Source organism: Piliocolobus tephrosceles, chromosome 9 (genome assembly GCF_002776525.5).
Source record: "Piliocolobus tephrosceles isolate RC106 chromosome 9, ASM277652v3, whole genome shotgun sequence".
NCBI classification, from domain to species: domain Eukaryota; kingdom Metazoa; phylum Chordata; class Mammalia; order Primates; family Cercopithecidae; genus Piliocolobus; species Piliocolobus tephrosceles.
The window spans coordinates 76,135,712-76,151,031 of NC_045442.1; the positions used below are offsets into that span (position 1 = coordinate 76,135,712).

Here is a 15,320-nt window from a genome sequence, read left to right on the forward strand (position 1 = left end):
CTTCCTTCCTTCCTTCCTTCCTTCCTTCCTTCCTTCCTTCCTTCCTTTCTTTCTTTCTTTCTTTCTTTCTTTCTTTCTTTCTTTCTTTCTTTCTTTCTTTCTTTCTTTCTTTCTTTTCTTTCTTTCTGGAAAATGTCTGGGAAGAAGCTCTTCGTGACCAACGGTGAGGGGATGCCTTTCTCCAAAGTGAAGAATCTATGTGCTGGGCTCCAGGCCACAGTGGCTGCCCACAAGAATGCTGAGGAGAATTAGGCCAGGCGCGGTGGCTCATGCCTGTAGTCCCAGCACCCTGGGAGGCCGAGGTGGGCGGCCAAAGACAATGACCAAAGACAGTGCTTTCCTGGGCATCACAGATGAGGCCACCAAAGGCCAGTTCATTTACGTGATGGGCGGGAGACTGACCTACAGCAACTGGAAGAAGGATGAGCCACACGACCACAGCTCAGGGGAGGAATGTGTGGTTCTCCTGAAGGACAGGCTCTGGAATGACATCTCGTGCATGTCCTGCTTCCTGGCCATCTGTGAGTTTCCCACCTGAAGAGGCACGTTCCTCAGCCTCCTCCTTGGCTCCCAGCTGAAATCTCTGCTGTCCCTCCAAATTAATATGTTGAAATCCTAACTCTCAAGGTGACAGTATTAGGAGATGGGGATTTGGGGAGGTAATTAGCCACGAGAGCAGAGGCTAATGATTGGGATTAGTGTCCTTAGTGCCCCAGAAGAGACTTCAGAGAGCTAGTTAGCCCCCTTACACCCTATGAGGACAGCCAGAAGGTGCCACCTATGAACCAGAGAGCAGACCCTCACAAGACATCACATCTGTTGGTGCTTTGCTCTTGGACTTTCCAGCCTCCAGAGCTGTAAGAAATACATTTCTGTTGTTTATAAGCCCTTCAGTTTGCAGTATTTTGTTATGGCAGCCTAAGGAGATTAAGACAGCACCAAGAACCAAAACCACACAATATTATAAAATACAATAATGCAATGGCTGCACATAAGATCTATTCAAAATTTTTATACTATGTTATACTGCACAAATTAAAACTGATTTTTTGCCCATTTTCTAATTAGATTGTTTGTTTTTTGACTGTTAAGTTTCGAGGGTTCATTATACACACTAGATATGAGTCCTTCATTGGATATGTGATCTGTAAATATTTTCTTCCAGTCTGTAGCTTGTCTCTTCATACTCTTAACAGGGTCTTTCATTGAGCAAAATTTTCCATTTTGGTGAAGTCCAGTTTATCCATCTTCTTTTAATATATTGTGTTTTGGTGTCAAGTATATGGACTTTTTGCCTAGTCCAAGATTGCAAACATTTCTTCTATTTTTTTCTAAAATTTTATAGTTTTACACTTTAATTCAAGTCTATCATCCATTTTGAGTTAATTTTTGTACAAGATGTGAACCTTGGATTGACGTCCCCCTCTCTCCTTGTCTTCCTCCCTCTGTTTCTCCCTCCATCCCTCCTTCACCTCTTTCTTTCTTTCTCTCTTTCTTTTCTCTTTCTTTCTTTCTTTCTTTCTTTCTTTCTTTCTTTCTTTCTTTCTCTTTCTTTCTTTTTCTTTCTTTTCTTTTTTTTTGGCAGAGTCTCACTCTGTTGCCCACACCCAGGTTGGAGTGCAGTGATGCAGTCGTAGCTCATTGCAACCTCTGCCTCCTGGGTTGAAGTCATTCTCATGCCTCAGCCTCCCAAGTAGCTGGGATTACAGGAATGCACCACCATGCCCGGCTAATTTTTGTATTTTGTAGTAGAGACAGGGTTTTCTTGGTCAGGCTAGTCTCAAACTTCTGGCCTCAAGTGATTCACCCATCTCGGCTTCCCAAAGTGCTAACATTACAGGCACTAGCCACCACACTGGGCCACCTTCCTTCCTCCCTCCCTCCCTCCCTTCCTTCCTTCCTTTTTATTCCTATGGATATCCAATCACTTTAGTACCATTTGTTGAAAAGGTTGTCTTCCCTCCATTGCATTGCTTTTGCTGTTTTGTTAAAAATGTTGGACATATTTGTGTGGGTCTGTTTCTGGGTTCTCCATTCTGTCATAGTCATATAAGTGTCCATCTTGCAGCCAATATCACACAGTCTTTTTTTCCCCATCTCTCTAATAAAACATTACTGGAACCATCTCTCAGTGAGGTGGAGAACTTGATTTCAGGGAAACTGGTGTTCTATTCAGAGTACAAGGAAATATGTTAAGTTCTTAGCACCCTTCCTTTGTTTAATCTATACTCCTCAATCTTTGTTCAGTGTGCCTTCACACAGGGGATATGGAAGTTGAGTAGAGTTTGTTTTTTTCACTGAATATGGGACAGGTTTTGGTCTTTTTGTATTCTTTTGTATAATTTTGATACATTTTTGTGGCTGTATGAAATCTGTAATGTATTTTTATTTGGTTTTTAACATTATTTTAATTGACAAAAATTGTATGTATTTATCTTGTACAACATGTTGTTTTGAAATATATCTACATTGTGGAATGGCTAAACGGAGTTAACTGCTACAGGTGTTACCCACATACCCATCAGTCTTTTCTGGTGAGCATACTTACAATCTTGTCTCTTAGCAATTTTCAGGAATACAATACATTCTTATTCTTGTAGTCACCATGTTGTACAATACAACACACTCTGGATTGCTGTAGCTCTATAATAAATCTTAAAATTGGGTGGATTAATTCTCCTTACTTTATTAATCATTTTGAAGATTGTTTTAGTTATTGTAGTTCTCTTGCCTTTCCATATACTTTTTAGAATAATCTTGTCAATACCTACAATCATGTTTGGATTTTGATAGCAATTGTATTGAATCTGTGTAACAACTTGAGGAAATTAACATATTTACTGTGTTTGTTTACAATCCATGAATACATTATGTCTCTCCATTTATTTCGATCTTTGATTTCCTGCATCAGCACTTTTCAGCATACATGCCCCTGTTTTGTTGTTACGCCTAGATATTTCATTTTTAAAGTGATTGTAAATGGTATCTTATTTTATTTTGTTGTTCATGTGTTCGTCACTACTAAATAGAAATACAAGTGATATTATTTTATTTGTTATTTATTTATTTATTTTTAAAAGACTTTACTTTTTAGAGCAAGTATAGGTTCATGACAAAATTAAGTGAGAAGTGCAGAGATTTCCCATATATCCTCTGCCCTACATGTGCATAACCTCCCTCATTATGAACATCCCCCACCAGATTAGTACATTTGGTACAACTGATGAACTTGCATGAACACATCATTATCACTCAGTTTCCATAGTTTACATTAGTGTTCACTCTTGGTGTTGTACATTTCTATGTGTTTGACCATGGAAGAGTTTCACTGCACTAAAAATCTTCTGTGCTCTGCCTGTCCCCCCATCACTCTCCTGTAATGCCTGGCAATCATAGATCTTTTTTATTATCTTCACAGTTTTGCCTTTTCCTGGCTGTCATAGCTGGAATCATACTGTATGTAGTCTGTTCAGATTGGCTTCCTTCACTTGATAATAGGCATTTAAGTTTTCCTCCATTTATTTTTATGGCTGGATAGCTGATTTCTCCTTAGCACTGAATAACCTCCTCTTGTCTGGATGTACTATGGTTTATTTATCCATATACCTACTGAAGGACATCTTGGTTGCTTCCAAGTTTTGGGAAGTATGAATAAAGCTGCTATAAAAATTTATGTGCAGGTTTTTAGGTGGGCATAAGCTTTCAGCTCCTTTGGATAAATACCAAGGAGTGTGATTGCTGGATCGTATGTCAGGAATGTGTTTAGTTTTATGAGAAACTACCAAATCATGTTCCAAAGTGGCTGTGCCATATTACATTACCATGATCAATGAATGAGTTTCTGTTGCTCTACATCCTTGGCAGCATTTGGTATTGTCAATGTTCCAAATTTTGGCAATTCTAATAAGTATGTAGGGGTATCTCATTATTTCAGTTTGCATTTTCCTGATGACATATGATATGGAGCATCTTTTCATATGCTTATATACCATCTGTATATCTTCTTTGGTAAGTTGTCTATCAAGGACTTTGGTCCATATTTTAATCAAGTCATATTCTTATTGTTGAGTTGTAAGAGTCATTTGTATACAACATTTCTTTGTCAGATATGTATTTTGCAAACATATTTTCTCGAAGTCTTGGTTTTGTTTTCTCATTCTCTTGAAATATATTTGCAAAGCAGACATTTTTTAATTGTAATAAAGTCCAGCTTATCTATTCTTTCTTTCACAGATCATGCCTCAGGGTTGCTTCTTAAAAGTAACTGCCAAACCCAAGGTCATTTACATCTTCTGTGTTATCTTCTAGGAGTTTTCCAGTTTTGTGTTTTACGTTTAGGTCTATGATTCATTCTGAGTTCATTTTTGTGAAAGGTGTAAGTTCTGTGTCTAGATTGACTCTTTCTTTTTGGCATGTAGATGTGCAGTTGTTGTAGCAATATTTGTTGAAGAGACTATTGTTCTTTCTTCTGTTGCCTTTGCTTCTTTCTGAAAGGTCAGTTTACTATATTAATGCAGTTCTATTTCTAGGCTCTTTATCCTGTTCCATTGATCTTTTTGTCTGTGTTTTCACCAATACACTATCTCGATTACTGTACCTGTGTAGCAAGTGTTGAAGTCAGTAGTGTCTGTCCTCCAACTTTACTCTTCTTCAATATTGTGTTGGCTATTCTGTGTCTTTTGCTTCTCCACATACACTTTAGAATCAGCTTATCGACACCTACAAAATAATTTTCTGTAGTTTAACTTGAAATTTTATTAAATCTATAAGTCAATCTGGAAATAACTGGCATCTTAACAATATTAAGTCTTTCTATCTTTGAACATGGAATATCTCTCCATTTATTGAGCTCTTCTTTGATTCCTTTTATCAGAGTTTTGTGGTTTTCCTTATGTAGGTCTTATACATATTTTGTTAGATGTATGCCTTAGTATTTTATTTTGGGGGTGGTAATGTAAATGATATTGTGTTTTTAATTTCAAATTTTACTTGTTCATTGCTGGCATATAGAAAAGTGATTGATTTTTTTGTACTAAATTTGTATCCTGTAACCCTGCCATAACTGTTTAGTAATTCTAGTTTTTTCTTGGTTGTCTTAGATTTTTTTACACAACTTGTTATGTTATGTGTGAACAAAGACATTGTTTTTACTTCCATCCCAATATATATACCTCTTATTTCCATTTTTGTCTTATTGCATTAGCTAAGACTTTCAGTAACATGTTGAAAGCTACTTGTAAGTAGGGACAAACTTGCCTTTTTCAAAATCTTAGTGGTAAAACTTTGGGTTTCTCACTATTAACTATTAGCTGAAGGTTTTTTTTTTTTTTTTTTTGAGACGGAGTCTCTCTCTGTCACCCAGGCTGGAGTGCAGTGACCGGATCTCAGCTCACTGCAAGCTCCACCTCCCGGGTTTACACCATTCTCCTGCCTCAGCCTCCCGAGTAGCTGGGACTACAGGCGCCCGCCACCTCGCCCGGCTAGTTTTTTGTATTTTTTAGTAGAGACGGGGTTTCACCATGTTAGCCAGGATGGTCTCGATCTCCTGACCTCGTGATCCACCCGTCTCGGCCTCCCAAAGTACTGGGACTACAGGCTTGAGCCACCGCGCCCGGCCCTGAAGGTTTTTTAATAGATTTTTTTTATTAAGTAGTAAACCCTATTCATAGTTTACTGAGAGTTTTGGGTTTTGTCAAATACTTGCTCTGTATCTACTGATATGATCATGTGATTTTCCTTCTTTCACATGTTGATGTGATGGGTTGCATTAATTGATTTTCCAATTTTGAAACAGCCTTACAGTCCTGAGACCAATATTAATGGAAGGCGGCTATATCAGTGGGAAACACTGAGCCTTCTGATCTCAAGCCTTTCTTGTTGCTTTCATCCTATCTGGCCCCTGGAGGCTGAGTGCTACTGGATAAACAAGTATGCCACTCTGATGCTTTTTCCCTTATATAGAATTCTTAAGATTTACCCACTGCCTTTTGTTTTCAACAAAAGTAAAAGATTTGAACAAAAGTTTGGTTATGATATATCTAGGTGTGGGTTTCTTTGAGTTTATCCTACTTGAAATTTGTTGAGTTTCTTGGATGTATAGATTAATAACTGACTACAATTTAAAATATGGACAAGGGTTGGTGAGAGTATACAGCAACTGGAAATGTCAAATACTGCTGATAGAAGTAGAAATTGTTGGAGTTTGAAAAATGGTTTGACAGAATATACTTTATTTTATTTTATTTATTTATTTTTTAAAATTATATTTTAAGTTCTAGAGTACATGTGCACAACATGCAGGTTTGTTACATATGTATACATGTGCCATGTTGGTTTGCTGCACCGATTAACTCGTCATTTACACTAGGTATATCTCCTAATGCTATCCCTCCCCCATCAACCCACCCCATGACAGGCCCCAGTGTGTGATGTTCCCTGCCCTGTGTCCATGTGTTCTTATTGTTCAGTTCCCACCTATGAGTGAGAACATGCAGTGTTTGGTTTTCTGTCCTTGCAATAGTTTGCTCAGAATGATGGTTTCCAGCTTCATCCATGTCACTACAAAGGACATGAACTCATCCTTTTTTATGGCTGCATAGTATTCTATGGTGTATATGTGCCACATTTTCTTAATCCAGTATATCATTGATGGACATTTGGGTTGGTTCCAAGTCTTTGCTATTGTGAATAGTGCCGCAATAAACATACGTGTGCACAAGTCTTTATAGTAGCGTGATTTATAATCCTTTGGGTATACACCCAGTAATGGGATTACTAGGTCAAATGGTATTTCTAGTTCTAGATCCCTGAGGAATCGCCACACTGTCTTCCACAATGGTTGAACTAGTTTACACTCCCACCAACAGTGTAAAAGCATTCCTATTTCTCCACATCCTCTCCAGCACCTATTGTTTCCTGACTTTTTAATGATCGCCATTCTAACTGGTGTGAGATGGTATCTCATTGTGGTTTTGATTTTCATTTCTCTGATGACCACTGATGATAGGCATTTTTTATGTGTCTGTTGGCTGCATAAATGTCTTCTTTTGAAAAGTGTCTGTTCATATCCTTTGCCCACTTTTTGATGGGGTTGTTTGATTTTTTTTTTCTTGTAAACTTGTTTAAGTTCTTTGTTGATTCTGGATACCAGCCCTTTGTCAGCTGGGTAGATTGCAAAAATTTTCTCCCATTCTGTAGGTTGTCTGTTCACTCTGATGATAGTTTCTTTTGCCATGCAGAAGCTTTTTAGTTTAATTAGATCCCATTTGTCTATTTTGGTTTTTGTTGTCATTGCTTTTGGTGTTTTAGTTATGAAGTCTTTGTCCATGCCTATGTCCTGAATGGTATTGCCTAGGATTTCTTCTAGGGTTGTTATAGTGTTAAATCTTACATTAAGCCTTTAATCCATCTTGAGTTAATTTTTGTATATGGTGTAAGGAAGGGATCCAGTTTCAGCTTTCTACATATGGCTAGCCAGTTTTCCCAGCACCATTTATTAAATAGGGAATCCTTTCTCCATTGCCTGTTTTTGTCAGATTTGTCAAAGATCAGACAGTTGTAGATGTGTGGTGTTATTTCTGAGGTCGTTGTTCTGCTCCATTGGTCTATATCCCTGTTTTGGTACCAGTACCATGCTGTTTTGGTTACTGTAGCCTTGTTGTGTAGTTTGAAGTCAGGTAGCCTGATGCCTCCAGCTTTGTTCTTTTTGCTTAGGATTGTCTTGGCAATGTGGGCTCTTTTTTGATTCCATATGAACTTAAAGTAGTTTTCTCCAATTCTGTGAAGAAAGTCATTGATAACTTGATGGGGATGGCATTGAATCTATAAATTACCTTGGGCAGTATGGACATTTTCACAATATAAATTCTTCCTATCCATGAGCATGGAATATTCTTCCATTTGTTTGTGTCCTCTTTTATTTCATTGAGCCGTGGTTTGTAGTTCTCCTTGAAGAGGTCATTCACATCCCTTGTAAATTGAATTCTTAGGTATTTTATTCTCTTTGTAGTAATTGTGAATGGGAATTCACTCATGATTTGGCTCTCTGTTTGTCTGTTATTGATGTATAGGAAAGCTTGTGAGTTTTGCACATCGATTTTGTATCCCGAGACTTTGCTGAAGTTGCTTATCAGCTTAAGGAGATTTTGGGCTGAGACGATGGGGTTTTCTAAATATACAATCATGTTATGTGCAAACAGGGACGATTGACTTCCTCTTTTCCTAATTGAATACCCTTTATTTCTTTCTCTTTCCTGATTGCCCTGGCCAGAACTTCCAACACTATGTTGAATAGGAGTGGTGAGAGAGGGCATCCCTGTCTTGTGCCAGTTTTCAAAGGGAATGCTTCCAGTTTTTGCCCATTCAGTATGATATTGGCTGTGGATTTGTCATTAATAGCTCTTTTTATTTTGAGACACATTCCATCAATACCTAGTTTATTGAGAGTTTTTAACTTGAAGGCTGTTGAATTTTGTCTAAGACTTTTTCTGCATCTATTGTGACAATTATGTGATTTTTATCATTAATTCTATTTATGTGATGAATTATGTTTATTGATTTGTGTATGTTGAACCAGCCTTGCATCCCAGGGATGAAGCCGACTTGATCATGATGGATAAGCTTTTTTATGTGCTGCTGGATTTGGTTTGCCAGTATTTTACTGAGGATTTTCACATTGATGTTCATCACGGATATTGGTCTAAAATTCTCTTTTTTTATTGTGTCTCTGCCAGGCTTTGGTATCAGGATGATGCTGGCCTCATAAAATGAGTTAGGGAGGATTCCCTCTTTTTCTATTGATTGGATAGTTTCAGAAGGAACGGTACCAGCTCCTCTTTGTACCTCTGGTAGAATTCGGCTGTGAATCTGTCTGGTCTTGGACTTTTTTCGGTTGGTAGGCTATTAATTATTGCCTCAATTTCAGAACTTGTTACTGGTCTATTCAGGGATTCAACTTCTTCCTGGTTTAGTCTTGGGAAGGGTGTATGTGTCCAGGAATTTATCCATTTCTTCTAGATTTTCTAGCTTATTTGCGTAGAGGTGTTTATAGTATTTTCTGATGGTCGTTTGTATTTCTGTGGGAAAGGTGGTGATAGCCCTTTATCATTTTTTATTGCATCTATTTGATTCTTCTCTCTTTTCTTCTTTATTAGTCTTGCTAGTGGTCTATATATTTTGTTGATCTTTTCAAAAAACAGTTCCTGGATTCATTGATTTTTTGAAGGGTTTTTGTGTCTCTGTCTCCTTCAGTTCTGCTCTAATCTTAGTTATTTCTTGCCTTCTACTAGCTTTTAAATTTGTTTGCTTTTGCTTCTCCAGTTCTTTTAATTATGATGTTAGGGTGTCCATTTTAGATCTTTCCTGCTTTCTCTTGCGGGCATTTAGTGCTATAAATTTCCCTCCACACACTGCTTTAAATGTGTCCCAGAGATTCTGGTTCATTGGGTCTTTGTTCTCATTGGTTTCAAAGAATATCTTTATTTCTGCCCTCATTTCATTATTTACCCAGTAGTCATTCAGGAGCAGGTTGTTCAGTTTCCATGTAGTTTTGCGGTTTTGAGTGAGTTTATTAATCCTGAGTTCTAATTTGATTGCACTGTGGTCTGAGAGACAGTTTGTTGTGATTTCTGTTCTTTTACATTTGCTGAGGAGTGCTTTACATCCAACTATGTGGTCAATTTTGGAATAAGTGTGATGTAGTGCTGAGAACAACGTATACCCTCTTGATTTGGGGTGGAGAGTTCTGTAGATGTCTATTAGTTCTACTTGGTGTAGAACTGAGTTCAAGTCCTGGATATCCTTGTGAACCTTCTGTCTCATTGATCTGTCTAACATCGACAGTGGAGTGTTAAAGGCTCCCATTATCATTTTTGGGAGCCTTAGTCTCTTTTTAGGTCTTTCAGCACTTCCTTTATGAATCTGGGTGCTCCTTTATTGGGTGCATATATATTAAGGATAGTTAGCTCTTCTTGTTGAATTGATCCCTTTACCACTATGTAATGGCCTTCTTTGTCTCTTTTGATCTTTGTTGGTTTAAAGTCTGTTTTATCAGAGACTAGGTTTGCAACCCTTGCCTTGTTTTTGCTTTCCATTTGCTTGGTAGATCTTCCTCCATCCCTTGTTTTGAGTCTATATGCATCTCTGCACATGAGATGGGTCTCCTGAATACAGCACACAGATGTGTCTTGACTCTTTACCCAAATTGACAGTCTGTGTCTTTTAAATGGGGCAGTTAGCCTGTTTACATTTAAGATTAATATTGTTATTCGTGAATTTGATCCTGTCATTATGATGTTAGCTGGTTATTTTGCCTGTTAGTTGATGCAGTTTCTTCCTAGCATCGATGGTCTTTACAATTTGGCATGTTTTTGCAGTGGCTGGTACCGGTTGTTCCTTTCCATGTTTAGTGCTTCCTTCAGGAGCTCTTGTAAGGCAGGCCTGGTGGTGACAAAATCTCTCAGCATTTACTTGTCTGTAAAGGATTTTATTTCTCCTTCACTTATGAAGTTTGGATGGATATGAAATTCTGGGTTGGAAATTCTTTTCTTTAAGAATGTTGAATATTGGCCCCCACTCTCTTCTGGCTTGTAGGGTCTCTGCTGAGCAATCCACTGTTAGTCTGATGGACTTCCCTTTATAGTAACCCAATCTTTCTCTTTGGCTGCCCTTAACATTTTTTCCTTCATTTCAACCTTGATGAATCCAACAATTATGTGTCTTGGGGTTGCTCTTCTCGAGGAGTATCTTTGTGGTGTTCTCTGTATTTCCTGAATTTGACTGTTGGCCTGCCTTGTTAGGTTAGGGAAGTTCTCGTGGATAATATCCTGAAGAGTGTTTTCTAACTTGGTTCCATTCTCCTTGTCACTTTCTGGTATACTAATCAAATGTATATTTGGTCTTTTCACATAGTCCCATATTTCTTGGAGGCTTGTTCGCTTCTTTTCACTCTTTTTTCTCTAGTCTTGTCTTCTCACTTCATTTCATTAATTTGATCTTCAATCACTGATACCCTTTCTTCCACTTGATCAAATTGGCTACTGAAGCTTGTGCATGAGTCATGTAGTTCTCATGCCACGGTTTTCAGCTCTATCAGGTCATTTAAGGTCTTCTCTACACTGTTTATTCTAGTTAGCCATTCATCTACTCTTTTTTCAAGGTTTTAGCTTCCTTGTGATGGGTTCGAACATCTTCCTTTAGCTCAGAGAAGTTTGCTATTACCGACTTTCTGAAGACTACTTCTGTCAACTCGTCAAAGTCATTCTTTGTCACGCTTTGTTCCATTGCTGGCGAGGAGCTGTGATCCTTTGGAGGAGAAGGGGTGCTCTGGTTTTTAGAATTTTCAGCTTTTCTGCTCTGGTTTCTCCCCATCTTTGTGGTTTTATCTACGTTTGTTCTTTGATGATGGTGACCTACAGATGGGGTTTTGGTGTGAATGTCCTTTTTGTTGATATTGATGCTATTCCTTTCCGTTTGTTAGTTTTCCTTCTAACAGTCAGGTCCCTCAGCTGCAGGTCTGTTGGAGTTTGCTGGAGGTCCACTCCAGACCCTGTTTGCCTGGGTTTCACCAGTGGAGGCTGCAGAACAGCAAATATTGCAGAACAGTAAATATTGCTGCCTGATCTTTCCTCTGGAAGTTTCATCTCAGAGGAGCACCCGGCTGTATGAGGTGTCGGTTGGCCCCTACTTGGAGGTGTCTCCAAGTTAGGCTACATGGTGGTCAGGGACCCACTTGAGGAAGCGGTCTGTCCATTCTCAGAGCTCAAATACCATGCTTGGAGAACCACTGCTCTCTTCAGAGCTGTCAGACAGGGACATTTAAGTTTGCAGAAGTTTCTGCTGCCTTTTGTTCAGCAGTGTCCTGTACCCAGACAGAGGCAGGTAGTCCTCCTTGAACTGCGGTAGGCTCAACCCAGTTCAAGCTTCCTGGCTGCTTTGTTTACCTATTCAAGCCTCAGCAATGGCAGACACCCTCCTGCAGCCAGGCCTGCCTCCTCACAGTTCAATCTGGGACTAGCAGTGAGCAAGGCTCCATGGGCATGGGAACTGCTGAGCCATGCATGGGATATAATCTCCTGGTGTGCCATTTGCTAAGACCATTGGAAAAGCGCAGTGTTTAGGAGGCAGTTTCCCAATTTTCCCAGTACAGTCTGTCACAGCTTCCCTTGTCTAAGAAAGGGAAATCCCCCATCCCCTTGCACTTCCCTGGTGAGGCAACGCCTTGCTCTGCTTTGGCTCGCCCTCCATGGACTGCACCCACTTTCCAACCAGTCCCAATGAGATGAACCAGGTACTCAGTTGGAAATGCAGAAATCACCCATCTTCTGTGTCAGTTACCCTGGGAGCTGCAGACTGGAGCTGTTCCTATTCAGCCATTTTGGAACCCCATCCAGAATATACTTTAATACTTTAATATTTTAAAGTATAAAAACCTCATAACCTGACAGATTTATGTACAAGAATGTTCATACCAGCATTATACATGCTAAATTGAAACTGGAAATAATCACTGTCTGTCAACACCATAGTAAGGAACCAGTTGTCATATATTCAATCAGTAGAATATTGGTCAGCAATGAACACACTATTGCTATGTGCAACAACATAGATCAATCTCACACGTACAATGGCGATCCAAAATAGCCAGACCCCAAAATTCCCTAGTGTATGAGTATGTCCTTTATGTAAATTTCAAGAACAGGGAAACTAATCAATGGCAACAGTGGTTAGAATAATGAGTTCCTATAGGGATGAGAGAGGGCATAGAAACTGACCACACAAGACCACACCACTCTGTGGTGCTGGCAAAGTTTACTTTTTGACTGGTTGGTAGTTTTATCGGTTTTAATTTGTGACAACTCACTGTGATGTAAACTTCTCTCTTATCCTTTTTGTTTATTATGGTGCACAAGTTTTTCAAAAAAGTTAAAAAGATACTGAAGAATACATTACCAAAATTAAAAACAAGCAACTCCCAAGAAAAGAGTATAGTTACAATTAGGTCTATATGTGTTCATCTGAAAAGATGCCTGAGGGATGTAAGGGAAATTACTAATTGCAGAATTTGAATAGATGTCTGGATGTCTGAGGTATGTAACACTAGTTGTAGAAAAGTATCTGCAGTATGATCTTACTTATGCAAAGTAAGAGAGAGAGAGAATTTCAGAGCCTATTTCTTTGGAGCCAAACCCAAAATTAGTCGAAAGAAACTTTAAAAATCAGAGCAGAAATAAACAAAAAACAGACTAGAGATCAATAAAATAAAAAGTTGGGGAGGTTTTGGTTTGTTTGTTTGTTTGTTTGTTTGTTTGTTTTTGTATTTTTCTAGGGAGAGCATCTTGCCCTGTCACCCAAGATGGAGTGCAGTGCCTGTGTCGTGGCTCACTGCAGCCTCCAGCTCATGAGCTCCAGAGATCCTCATTCTTCTGAGCAGCTGAGAATACATGCACCACCACACCCAGTTAAGATATTTTTTCTTTCCTTTTTAAAAGATGTAGTATTTTTTTGTTTCCCAGGATGGTCTCAAACTCCTGGCCTCAAGTGATCCTCCTGCCTTGGCCTCAGTGCTAGGATTACAGGCATGAGCCATTATACCTGGCTGAAACATTGGTATTGTGAACAAAACAAAATTGACAAACCATTAGCTAGACTAACTAAAAAAATAAGAGAGAAGACTGAGATAAGTAAAAATGAGAAACAAAAAAAGGAGACTTAAAATTGATACCACAGAAATACAAACAATCATTAAACATTATTATTAACAACTTATGTCAACAAATGGGAAAATCTAGGGGAAATGCATGAATTCCTGGACACATACAACCTACCAAGACTGAACCAGGAAGAAATAGAAAGCCTGAACATACCAATTACTAGTAACAATATTGAATCAATAATAAAAAGTCTACCATCAAAGAAAAGTCCATGATTGGATGCCTTCACTGCTGAATTCTGCCAAAGTTTTAAAGAACAAAAAAGACCAATTCTTTTCAAGCTATTCCAAAAAATTGAAGAGGGGGAAATTCTTCCAATCGCATTTTATGGAGCCAGCATTATCCTGATATCCTGACAGCAAAACCAGACATAAACACAACAACAACAACAAGAACAGTACAGGCTAATATCTCTGATGAACAGAGAAACAAAAATCCTCAACAAAATACTAGCAAACAAATTCTGGCAGCACATCCAAAATATAATCACCAGGATCAAATGGGATTCATCTCAGGGATGCAAGGATGGTTCAACATATATAAATCAATAAGTGTGATACATTACATCAATGGAATGAAGAAGAAAACATATGATCATCTCAATAGATGCAAAAAAAAAATTGACAAAGTTTAACATCCCTTAATCATAAAAATGCTCAACAAATTAGGTGTACAAATCAAGTACCTCAACACAGTGAAGGTCATATACAAAAATCCACAGCCACCATCATACTGAATGGAGAAAATTAGAAAGCTTTTCTGCTAATAATTTGAGCATGACAAGGATGCCCAGTTTCACCGGTCTTTTCTTTTTTTTTTTTGAGATGGAGTCTCTCTCCGTATCCCAGGCTGGAGTGCAGTGGCGTGATCTTGGCTCACTGCAACCTCCGCCTCCCGTGTTCAAGTGATTCTCCTGCCTCAGCCTCCCAAGTACTGGGATTACAAGCACCCACCACCATGCCTGGCTAATTTTTTTGTATTTTTAGTAGAGATGGGGTTTCACCACGTTGGCCAAGCTGGTCTCCAACTCCTGACCTCAGGTGATCTCCCCGCCTTGGCCTCCCAAAGTGCTGGGATTACAGGCATGAGCCACTGCACCCAGCCCACTACTTTTATTCAAGATAGTTAAGGAAGTCCCTAGCCAGAGTAATTAATCATGAAAGGAAATAAAAGGCATCCAAACTTGAAAGGAAAGGAAGAAATAAAATTGTCCCTATTTGCAGACAACATGATCTTAAAAAGACAAAATCCTAAAGACTTCACAAAAACACTCTTAGAACTGATAAACGAATCCAGTAAAATTGCAATATACAAAATCAACATATAAAAGTCAACAGCATTTGTATACATCAAGAAGAACTATGTGAGAAAGAAATCAAGAAATCAGTCCCATTTACAATGGCTACAAAGTATAAAATACCCAGGAATAAATGTAACCAGGGAGTGAAAGATCTCTATTATGGAAGCTATACAACACTGAAGAAAAAACTGAAGAGGATACAAAAAAGTGAAAAGACATCTCATGTTCATGGATTGGAAGAATCAGTATTGTTAAAATGACCATACTACCCAAAGTGATCTACAGATTTAATGCCATGCCTATTAAAATAC

The 15,320-nt window shown here is 38.5% G+C and overlaps 1 pseudogene; it reads left to right on the forward strand.

Annotated features, from left to right (window-relative positions):
• LOC111537971 overlaps nt 1-538 on the forward strand; it is a 3,392-nt pseudogene extending 2,854 nt beyond the window's left edge.
• Nucleotides 539-15,320: the final 14,782 nt, after the last annotated feature.